Source organism: Astatotilapia calliptera, chromosome 14 (genome assembly GCF_964374335.1).
Source record: "Astatotilapia calliptera chromosome 14, fAstCal68.1, whole genome shotgun sequence".
NCBI classification, from domain to species: Eukaryota; Metazoa; Chordata; class Actinopteri; order Cichliformes; family Cichlidae; genus Astatotilapia; species Astatotilapia calliptera.
In genome coordinates, this window is record NC_137435.1 from 25,507,123 (window position 1) to 25,519,253 (window position 12,131).

General features: G+C 42.2%; 1 protein-coding gene across 3 annotated transcripts in view; it reads right to left on the reverse strand.

Annotated features, from left to right (window-relative positions):
* The window catches only part of LOC113032515 (low-density lipoprotein receptor-related protein 1-like), a 28,770-nt gene that overhangs the window by 9,899 nt on the left and 6,740 nt on the right, over positions 1-12,131 (reverse strand). For 2 of the 3 annotated variants that reach the window (XR_013901161.1, XM_080288332.1), the window contains exon 2: positions 4,601-4,780. The exons of the other annotated variant lie outside the window; for it this stretch is intronic. The gene's annotated coding sequence lies outside the window, so the exon portion shown is untranslated. The remainder of the gene's footprint in view (positions 1-4,600; positions 4,781-12,131) is intronic. 3 annotated transcript variants of the gene reach the window in all.

Here is a 12,131-nt window from a genome sequence, read left to right on the forward strand (position 1 = left end):
GTTTTTCATAGTCTGGTAATGCTAAGACGGTACATGTTTGCAATGCTATTTTTAAATCAATAAAAGCTTTTTCTGCTTCTGGGGTCCACTGTATTTTGTCTTTTAATGCTAGGTCTTTACCATAAATGAGGTTCTGTAGTGGCTGGGTCAGCAGTGCATACTCTGGAATCCAGCATCTACAGAAATTGCACAGACCTAAATAACTCATCATTTGCTGTTTAGTTATCGGTTTTGGTGCATTTTGCACTGCTGTCTTTCTGCTCTCTAGTAGGGTGCGGCCTTGGCCTGTTAGTACATTTCCTAAGTAGATCACTTTGTTGCTCCACAATTGTAACTTTTGTTGTGACACTTTGTGGCCTTGTTCTGCTAGATGTTGCAGAACCGTCATTGTGTTTTCTTTACAGTCATCTTGTGTATGACCTGTAATCAATATGTCATCTACATACAGCAGAAATTTTCCTGGAGCAGGGAGGGAGCAGGATGACATTGATTTCTTTAAAGCTTCTGCATACAGCGTTGGGCTGTTTTGAAATCCTTGTGGTAGCCTGGTGTACGTGTATTTTTCATTATCAAAAGTAAATCCAAATAGATTCTGTGAATCTTGGTGTAAAGGAACAGAGAAAAATGCATTTGAGAGGTCAATCACCGAGAACCATTGTTCCTTTGGTGTTACTTGATTTAAAATGGTGTGTGGATTTGCAACCACTGGAGGTATTTGCTCTGTTACCTCATTTATTGCTCATAGGTCATGAACTAGGCGATATTTTCCTGTATTGGCCTTTTTTATTGGAAAAATTGGTGTATTACACGTGGCTTTATTAGTTTTCACGAGAATACCTGCTTTCTGCATGTCTGCTATTACTGGCCTAATTCCTTCCTTTGCTTCTGCACTCAAAGGATATTGTGGTTTCACAGGCCTTCTGGCCCTGATGCTGACCTAACTATCAGAGTGTCATTAGAGAATTTCATTTTCACTTGAGGCATTTTTAGATACCTTCTAGTTTTTCAAAGAATTCACACATCTTACATATTTCAAACTTTGAAGTTTTTTGTTTTGTATATATATATTTTTTTTCCTAAACTTTGCATTGCTCATAGCTCACAGTTCTAAAACTGGGCATTTGTGGGCATTCCATTGCGGAACCTGCTATATATTTCCTCAGGTAAAGCCACAGTTCTAACACAAGATAATATGGTTCTAAAGAATATGCTCGTTATTTGGCGCAAAGTCAGGCGCCTGGAAGGATATTATAATTGTTTCTCCCTTCTTACTCCTATTCATGAAAACCCTGACTTCTTACCTGGTCTTCAGGCTGGTTTTGCGGACTGGTCTCAAAAAGGGATTAATACAGTGGGAGATCTTGTTCATGAGAACTCTCTTCTTACTTTTAATCAACTGAAAAGCAAGTTTGGTCTGACCAATAAGGATTTTTTGAAGTACTTTCAGGTAAAGCACTATATTACTTCTAAATTGGAGGATTTGAATGGAGGGTTCGGTCTTTCTCCTATAGAATCACTCATGGTAAAAACTACCCAACTAAAATGTATCACTAAAAAGATTTATAACATTCTGTCTGATCTTAGAATGGATAACTCTAACAAAATCAAGGGCCAATGGGAATCAGACGTAGGCACTATAGATGCTGAAGCTTGGGATGAGTTGTGTTGTCGTCCTTTTAAAGCCTTGGCATCTAATTCTATTTGGGAAAGGCAGTTTAAACTTATAAATAGGCTTTATATTACACCCGAGAAGAGACACATAATGTTTCCAGCTTTGCCTAATCTCTGTAACAAATGTCAGTCTGCTGTTGGTTCCTTTTTTCATTGTCTGTGGAGCTGCCCTGTTATTCTACAGTTTTGGAGATCACTCATAGACAAGCTATGTACTATATTTAATTGCCGACTGCATCTGGGTCCAAGGACTTGCCTGTTAGGACTGAACGATGAGCTACCTGCCGGCTTTCGCAGCAAAGATCTCCTTCACATACTGCTACACTACGCTCGAAAGTGCATTATGGTACTGTGGATTTCTGATAAGGCCCCATCTGTCAACCAGTGGCTGCAGTCTGTGATATGTATCATGCCAATGGAAGCCTTCTCTACAGCACTTAAGGACAAACCTTTCCTTTTCTATCGCATATGGGACCCTTTTTTGGCCCACCTGAACACTCCTTCTGCTCAGAGGTTGAAATCGGGCTTACGGGATTTAGCCTGGCAACAAAGGGACGATTGTTAACCTTTTTCATTGTTTATTAATATTGCTGTTGGCTTTCTCTTTCTGCCTCCCACGTCCTGCTATACATGTAGATGCATCTTTGTCCTGTGTGTGTATATGCTGGTGACTGCTGTTTCCCTGCTTTGCAATTAAAAGTTCAAAAAAAAACAAAAAACAAAAAAAAAAACTGGGCACTTGTAAATCATATGCCTAATCACTATGTGTCACCGTAATCCACAAGTATTGGCACAAATTTGTTTCCAAACCAACAAAATAATCAAACAAAACAAAAACATACATGAGTCAGGACACAAAAAGACAAAGAAAAATGCTGCCAGAAACAAAGCAGAAGTGTGAGGGGAAACTGAGCTCACAGACAGCTGCATGTGTTGGCTTTTAATAGCATGCAGCCTCTGCTCTAAAAAAACCAATAAAAAAATAAAAAATAAAAGAAAATGTGTAACATGCTCATCAACTTAGCGGTGTCCACACATTTAATTCAGCTTCATAATCCTGTAGGTTTAGTTATTATCTACAGGGTTTGGCTTATTAGTTGTTATTATAGATGTGCTCTGTATCGCAGTAATATTTATCTAGGATAAATGACAGGTTTTTAAACAGGTTAAGTGCCTCTATGCACCTAATTGGTTTAGATATTGCTTTTATTTTCTTCATCTCATATTTCATTATACTGAGTTTGAGCAAACCTTAAGCTTGATGCAGACTACTTCATAACAATTGTCCATCTCACATCATACTGGCTAGGATACTTCTTGTCAATATTAGTATTATATTTTTATTAATTATTATCATCTTTTTCTGTCTATATAATGACAATAGTATATTACAATATTTTATTAGTGTATATCACTATACTACTACTGAGCCAATTTAATAGTTAGGATCATCTTACTCAGCAAACAGATAATTTATAATTCATCCAATCTGTACAAATTTGCTTTTTCTCTGAACAGGTTTGTGCCTACTTTTAGACTGGTCTTCTGTTTGCCTCATCTCAGATCCAACCTTCAGTCACATTCATTCTCTCTGTTGCATGTCGAACCAAGTAGTTTATTATTATATTTTATTTTGTATCCATCAAGGACTGTGGACGAGCTGCAGTCTCACCCACTTCCAAGATGGAGACATTTATCTTTTCACATACTTTCCTTGGCTGAACAATGACACAGCCTTAATCTACCTTATGCATCTCTCTTTTTTTTTTTTTTTTTTTTATAGAAAAGGTCTTCATGTGAATGATTTCCTTTTATTTATTTCATACAATCTGGGCATGATGGGTCATAAATGCACTGATTTTTGCAGCCACGGCCACTATCTCTATGTGACATAAAGAGGGGATCGGTTAGATGCTGTTTTGTCACATGTCCTGAGGCTGATTTCACAATTATAGTGTTTTTTGAGAATGTTACATTTGGGACTTCTACAGTTAAAACAGTTTTACAAGCTCCTGTGTCTCAAAACATTTTTAACGGCACACCGTTCACATATATTACAACTATTGGTTTGGCTTCTGACCCTAGCAGCAGTTGTTCTATATTATAAACTTCCGCTTCATCTGTTTCACTTCCTTCCTCTCGTACTAGTCATTCATCACGTCTTCTACGTCTGTCATCATCACTTTGAAAAGATGCCATTCTGCTAGACGTTCTGCTTTTTTCTTCTGACTTTTTTCCACATATAGCTCTTTTTGCAAAGCGGCTTTTAAAGCATTTATTGAGTCAGGGGTGTATTTGCCTTGCCAGGCTGGACAATATATTTTATGTGGATTTCTCCACCTTTTTGCACTGATTATTCCTGCATTTGAACAGTTTTTTTCTAACCACTCTTCATCTGCTGTTAATTTTACTTTAGTTTTAGAATTACCCATTTTGAACTAATTACGTCAGAACTGTGACACCTTCACTGGTACGAAGGAGTGGGACGGTTATCAATAACAGGCTTCTACTTTCCCGCTATTCGAGAGAGCGGTTATTGATTTTACGTGATGACGCACAACCGATTTCCCAGTCCAACCAGTTCGTGAGTGTACACAGGAAAACAACTTTAGGAGCGGTTCGACCACGTATTGGGTCGTAAATGACAACTCACTCCTCTTTTTAACACAATAAGAGCGCGTTTTTATAATTTTTATTGAGATTTTCCGTATTTTTATGTAACACCTTCTACCTGTTCCGTTACAGCTGCTTCCCAGAGCAACCGGAACTTTTAACAGCGATTTCTAGAATTTCGCTCTTGCCTGTTTGTCTCTAAGTCCCTTCTGGACTGAGATCTGTCGGCGCTAACCAGGTTTACACACTATTTTAAAGGAAAATCTCAATATCAACGTATTTTAGCGCTTGATGGAACGCAGTGTTTCATATTCACCTTACTGTGGCGCTGCGTTTTGAATCCGGCGCTCATCGGGTCCTGGAGCCATGAAGGCCTGTATAAGACGCTGACCGGAGATCGAATTCACGCTCCCGGTTTTTCTTGTTTACTGTGCACAGATTTTTTCCAGCGCAGGTGTCACGACGTCAGGATCCGATGAACACCGTCTGTGGAAAACTAGACGTTAAAAATAACAGTCAGTTATCCGGCTCGAAGGACCAATTAAATGTCAGGGGTTGACATTTGTTCAAACACAAGCAAGAAAATATAAGACACTGCAGACCGACCCAGAGAGTATTAGAAAACGTGCGCACGGGTGAATGCCTCTGAGTAGACACACACACTGAGCGCAGGCTTGGTTCTTTATTTATAGGGTAAAACTGGTTACATAGTACTTCCTCTTTTAACAGAAAAGGGAGAGGTCAGGCATTATCTCAGCTTATCTGACCTTGCACACATACACTGAAAATAACGATGCAGAAGTATATCATGCTTATCTGACATCACACACTGAGGTAAGGAATGCATTATGTTCTCCTTAACAATAAGCTTGGTTATGTGAAAATATATGAACACACAAAATATAAGGCACACTTGATTATATTGTATTATAGAGATTTGGTTATATTGTATAATGTAGAAAAATCTCTTAACACAATCGTGCGAACTGTGTATAGAGAGCGACAGCACTGATCTGTGAGTGATGATAATTTGCGCACCAATTCCTCTGACATCGTCTTATTAATCGTTAGCTTACTATGCAAACATGACAAGTGAAATCTCCCGCAGCAAGCTTAAACATGTGAGAGGTTGATCGCGCAGAGAATCGCTGAGCTTATGTGAGTGCGTGTGTAAAAGCAGCAGGATATATATTTTAGTTCTGCTGAGCCAAATAAGACAGGTCAGGGTGAAGAAGTGACAGCCAAAGAAAAGCTTACCACAAAACGGAAAAGTTATGACAAATCAGACTATAAGGCAAAAAGAAAGTGCAGCTTTATGGTTTCATGGACAAAAGAATTTCTGTAGCTGCAATATGACGAGCTAAATAACCAGGGCTGCACATAAGTGGTCCGCAGGTGCGCATTCGCTGTCAAAATAAAAAACACGCACAAGGGTTAGGGTTAAATTTAAAAACTGTACTTTTGAGTTAAAATATATATTTATAATCTTAATAAATGACAAATTAAAAAGGCATGAACATTTTTTTTGTATCGAAAAAATATCGAACCGTGACACCAAAGTATCGAACCGAACCGAACCGTGAATTTTGTGTATCGTTGCACCCCTAGTAATTAATTACACCATCTGTCTGGTACGCAATTACTTGGCATGCAACACCCCTCTTCAGATGTAAAAATATCTTAACACAGTTACAAATCATGTCACTCCTTCTCAAACGTTCCCAAACATGCATGCACAAACCCACCCTTGGAGTGACATGGAGAAGCTGAGTGTTCCCTCCTACAGGTCTGCAGAAAGCCACCAGGATGCTTTAATTTCTTTATTTTCTTCTGGACTTCTAATTCCCCTCCTCCCATATGCCGCCTACATGGATTATCACATGCTACTAAACTCAGTCGGGATCTGGCATGAGGTAATTACTTTAATACTGTGTCGGGAGGGGTGCGGTGGGGGATGTTATGTACTGATAAGATGCGTCCCTGTTAAAGTTTTCTAATATGTTGCCACTCAAATATGGCAAAAACATGGTTGAGTCAAGACTTCATATGCAGTTGGTGCAATGCAACTGGTCAGGTCAGTGGTTCTCAGATTAGTGCCTGGGAACCCCATTTCCAACGGGTGTCCAAAATAGTAAAATAATTTTCTACAAATGACATGTTTTCGATATTAAACGTTTTCAGATCATTTAAGGTTGTTGCAAATGTTTCTTTCCAGTAAGGGCTCATTGGCTTTAAGCATGTGCAAACTGAGACATATTTTCATTTGGAGGTTTTTACTCATGAGCCTACAGCTGCATTTGGTTCGAGGCTGGTTTATCGTAGCTGTATAAGGTGTAGAGTATCAACTGTAGAAGAGTAAAAACACCAATGTGGGAACAAAAGGAGATTGAATGATACATGATAGGTTTTAATTCATGTAATATGTATATTTTGATGTTCCAGCCAGATCCAAAGAGCCAGGTGTTTTCCATCAACTCCTTTTTAAATTAAGAAATTTTGCATCTGTGTTGGCTTGTCCACGTTGCTCCCTGCTGATGTGTGGTCTCAACACAAACTGCAACTGTCTGCATTTAAATAATTTAACAGTCAATTACTCCAGTCATGTTTATGAGAGTGCAATAATACAGTTGTTTAAACAGAGCGGTCGCATTCACTCTCACTAAAGCTAGCTGTGGAGGGATCTGGCTGTCTTTGCTACATCATTTCGAGCGGAGGGAGACAAAGCAAGGGAAAAAAAAACAGTCTCCATTTTGTTTCTTTCCCAAGGACAGAGAGGAAGGAAGACACTTGCACAGAAATTCTCCCCAAATACGTCCAGTTCAATGAGAGATTTTGCCAGTCAGTCACACACATACATGCACAGGCTGCACATAGGCAGTAATAAGCACAGACATTCAATATCCACACTGACAAAGAAAGCACAAACACACACACAACCACACACACACACACTCTGCCTGGGCCGACTAATATTCACGCGTGTCAGGTGGAACGGTCCATTCAGGGTGAGAACAGAGGGGTGCGTGTGTGTGCACAGGTCCTGCCTGGTAGCGTTTAATGGACCAGTGGTGTAGTCCGATAAAGGGCAGCCATCTATCTGCACCCACCCAGTCAACTCTGACACTGTTTCCACGGAAACGGCACCCGCGGGAGCCAGAAAGGGAGGGTGAGACCTTGAGGGAGCATATTCTCCTGTGCTGTCAGACTGCCAGGAGGAAGGAGACCAGGGATGGAGTGATAGAGGGACGGAGGAGTGGAGGGAGAGCAGAAGGAGAGACAGAGGAGGGGTGCACCAGCCGCCTCACAGGGGTTAACTTTAATCAGACCTGACACACACACACCCCAGGAAAAAAGAGTGACAAATGCAACCAGAATCACATACTTACACAGATACACTTGCACAGGGAGAGGCGTCACACAGAGCCTGTGTTCATAAATGGCATATGGCAGACATAGAGCATGCATATGTATGTGCGTGTGGATGTCGTGTTCCTGCAGATGAATACACTGCGAAATGTGCAGCTAATAGAAAAGCAACACTTCCTGTTTCATTGTGAGATCGTTATCTATCACTTCTCCGCACTTTGTGAGTGACACAAAAAGCCTCAGATTCAAAGGAGTGAGATAGCATTGCCGTCCCATAGCCAGGTCAGTGTCATCTCCAATTATATCACAAATTAACAACTTTATCATTCATCATGTGAGTTGTGTCAGGTAATTTGTGCAGCCTGATTCACTTCCAAAGTATAGACAAAGTGTCAAACCTCAATATGTGTTTGCAGAAACCAAAAGATGGCTATAAAATACAAGCTAACAAAACTACCACTATAGCTCCTTTGAAACATTGTCTCATCCTGCTTTAGAGAAACTTTAACCCCTCAGAAAAGTGATATGCTGTAACTACATTTTCCAGGTAGTAGAGTATCAAATGAATTTTGCTTCCTTTTAGAGCTTCTGTAATAAATTAGCCAGAAGGATATAATAACAGGTTTGGCACAAACTGCATGTAATGCAAACAAGAAACAATAAATACCTAAGAAATGATCAATGGTAGATGATAGTCTGTGAAACAGAGAAAAACTGTTTCATACTTATTTATGCAAATTGTTCATGTTAAATAAGACTGGAATGTCAGTCCACTTCTACTAATATTTTGAACCATGATTTAATCAATAATAAAGGCCATGATCTACTCAGTCATTACCAGCACTTACGAAAGTTAACAATAATAATAATAAAGAACAAAAATCTGCTAATGGAAAAAATGCACACTTTTGTTTAGCCTATTGTGATCTCATTACTTTACATGCTTTAGTGCAGTTTTCTGTTAAACAGCAAATTTGCCATTCTGAAGTCATTATCATCATTACTACAAATCCACACTACATAAAAACCAGTCTACACAGCACTAAACTACAGTGAACCACACTGTCCCACAGCCGCTAGCACCAATTAGAAGGTGTAATCTCTGCACATCTATCTGCCAGGAGGCCTGGGCACAAACACTGAGAAAAGAGAAAGCGGGAGAGGAGGAGGAGGAGAAAATAATCAGAATCAGAATCAGAATCAGAATACTTTATTGATCCCTGGGGGAAATTATTTTTTGTTACAGTGCTCCATTTTAAACCAACATTAAGACAAGACAGACAATACGCTAACTAAGAATAGTACAATATATACATATATATACATACATACATACATAAGTCACTTATAAATAAATATTTGGAAAAGAAACATGTGTAGTTGTAGCAGCAAACAGTGTGTTAAGTGGATGCGTTGTACAGGGAGATGGCCACAGGCAGGAATGATTTCCTGTGTCGTTCAGTGGTGCTTTTCGGTAATCTCAGTCTCTCACTGAACGAGCTCCTGTGACTGACCAACATGTCATGGAGTGGGTGGGAGGTGTTATCCAACATTGTCTTTATCTTGGACAGCATCCGCCTCTCCGACACCACCTTGAGGGAGTCCAGCTCCATCCCCACAACATTGCTGGCCTTACGGATCAGTTTATTAAGTCTGTTGGCATCTGCGACCCTCAGCCTGCTCCCCCAGCATGCAACAGCATAGAGGATCGCACTGGCCACCACAGACTCATAGAAAATCCTCAGCATTTTCTGGCAGATGTTGAAGGACCTCAGTCGCCTCAAAAAATAGAGACGACTCTGGCCCTTCCTGTAAAGTGCTGTGGTGTTTTTAGCCCAGTCCAGTTTATTGTCAATGTGTACTCCAAGGTATTTATAGTCCTCCACAATGTCAACACTGACCCCCTGGATTGAAACAGGGGTCAAGTGTTTCCTGGTCTTCCTGAAGTCCACGATCAGTTCCTTGGTCTTTGCCACGTTGAGCTGCAGATGATTCTGCTCACACCACGTGACAAAGGAGTCGACCACAGCCCGGTACTCTGTCTCATCATCCCTGCTGATGCATCCAACCACCGCAGAGTCATCAGAAAACTTCTGAAGATGTCAGGTCTCTGTGCAGTGGCTGAAGTCTGTGGTGTAGAGGGTGACGAGGAAGGGGGAGAGGACAGTCCCCTGTGGTGCCCCTGTGTTGCTAATCACCTTGTCAGACACACACTGTGGGAGACGTACATATTGTGGTCTTCCTGTCAGGTAATCAACAATCCAGGACACCAGAGAAGCATCCACCTGCATCGCTGCTAACTTATCACCCAGGAGGGTCGGCCTGATGGTGTTGAAAGCACTGGAAAAGTCAAAAAACATGACCCTCACAGTGCTCGCCGGCTGGTCCAGATGGGTGTAGACACGATTGAGCAGGTAGATGATGGCGTCCTCTGTTCCGAGACGAGGCTGATAAGCGAACTGAAGGGGATCCAGATGTGGTCTTACTATGGGTCGCAGCTGGTCCAGGATGAGCCTTTCCAGGGTCTTCATGATGTGGGAGGTCAGTGCCACGGGCCTGTAATCCTGGGGGCCACTGGGACGAGGCGTCTTTGGTACAGGGACGAGGCATGATGTCTTCCACATCACCGGGACCCTCTGCAGACTCAGACTCAGCATAAACAGTTTATGAAAGACTCCACACAGCTGGGGGGCACAGGCCTTGAGGACAAGGGGACTCACTCCGTCTGGTCCAGCAGACTTGCCTGAGTGAAGTCTCCTCATTTGCATCTCAACCTGGTATTGAGTGAAGGTGATGGGTGGGGGAGGGGTGTCAGGAATCTCACAGGAGGCAACATGTGAAGAGAGAGGCTGGCACAGTGGTGTGGCTCTGGATTCCAGGCTGACTGCAGGTGAGGTTGTGGGGGTGGGAGCAGACACTGTGGTGTCGAATCTATTGAAAAACAGATTCAACTCGTCGGCTCTATTCTCACCTCCCTCAGCTCCCCTGCTGTTGGTTGGCCTGAATCCAGTGATGGTCTTCATGCCCCTCCACACCTCTCTCATGCTGTTCTGCTGGAGTTTCCACTCCAGCTTCCTCCTGTAATTGTCCTTAGCCTCTCTGATCTTGTCCTTTAGTAACACCTGGACCTTCCTCACCTCCTCTTTGTTGCCCCCTCTGAAAGCCCTCTTCTTGTTGTTGAGGAGGGCTTTGATGTCCTTAGTCACCCACGGCTTGTTATTTGGGTAACAATGAACAGTCTGAGCTGGAACAATGGAGTCGGTGCAGAAAGTTATGTAGTCTGTGATACACTCAGTAAGCCCATTGATGTCCTCGGCGTGAGGCTCACAGAGTGTTTCCCAGTCGGTCACCTCGAAACAGCCCTGTAGTTCCGCTATTGCCTCCTCTGACCACCTCCTAACAGTCCTGGTGGTCACAGGTTCCCTCCTCACAATTGGCACATAGCGGGGGGTGAGGTGAATCAGGTTATGATCTGACCTACCAAGTGGGGGGAGGGAGGAGGAGCTGTATGCATCCTTGACGTTAGCATACAGTAAGTCTGAAGTTTTCTCTCCCCTGGTGGGACAGTCCACATATTGTTTGAATGTTGGTAGTGTATTGTCCAGTGATACATGGTTGAAGTCACCCGAGATCACAATAAAGGCACTCGGGTGCTGAGTCTGTAGCCGAGCTATGGCAGAGTGGATAGTGTCACATGCAGCTGCGGGGTTAGCAGAGGGGGGAACATAAACAGCCACCAAGATGACGTGAGAGAATTCCCTGGGTAAATAATACGGCCTGAGTCCAACAGCACACAGTTCAGTGTCCGGGCAACAAATCCTTTCTTTGATTGTTATGTTGGCAGGGTTACACCACCGGTTGTTAACTAAAACAGCAAGCCCACCTCCTTTACGCTTACCGCTAGCGATGCTGTCCCTGTCCGCCCGAACAGTGTGGAAGCCTTCCACGGAAGCATTCTCATCGGGAATGACCTGGTGCAGCCATGATTCGGTGAAACACATCAGGCTACACTCTCGGTATTCCCTCTGACTCCGTACCAGTGCTGAGAGCTCGTCGATTTTACTTGCCAACGAATAAATAAATAACCATAAATAACCATTATTATTAGCAGGGCTGTCTGTACTGAAGGCCTGATCACCTTCTTTGCACACGCTCAGATTTCTGGGCTTTCTGCAGTCTGAGGACACCTCCTGTTAGGAAAGCTATTGTTGTAGACTTTTCCATAATACATCCTCATATCCCTCAACAACAAAATGCCACTAGTGCTGATGAATCTTAAAATGACATACGGGACGTGAGGGTGGGCAGATTTGTTGGTCTAGTGCCTCTGTGAGACAGATGGTGAAAAAGACTCTGTGCCAGGAAGCCTTTAGGAGTCAGGTGAGGTAATACAAAGAGTTCACATTTACTGGATGTAGAAGCACACGAGTCTTGGGTTCACGTCCTGTTTGTAGCTGTTATTTAAAGGCAGTTTTATTTAG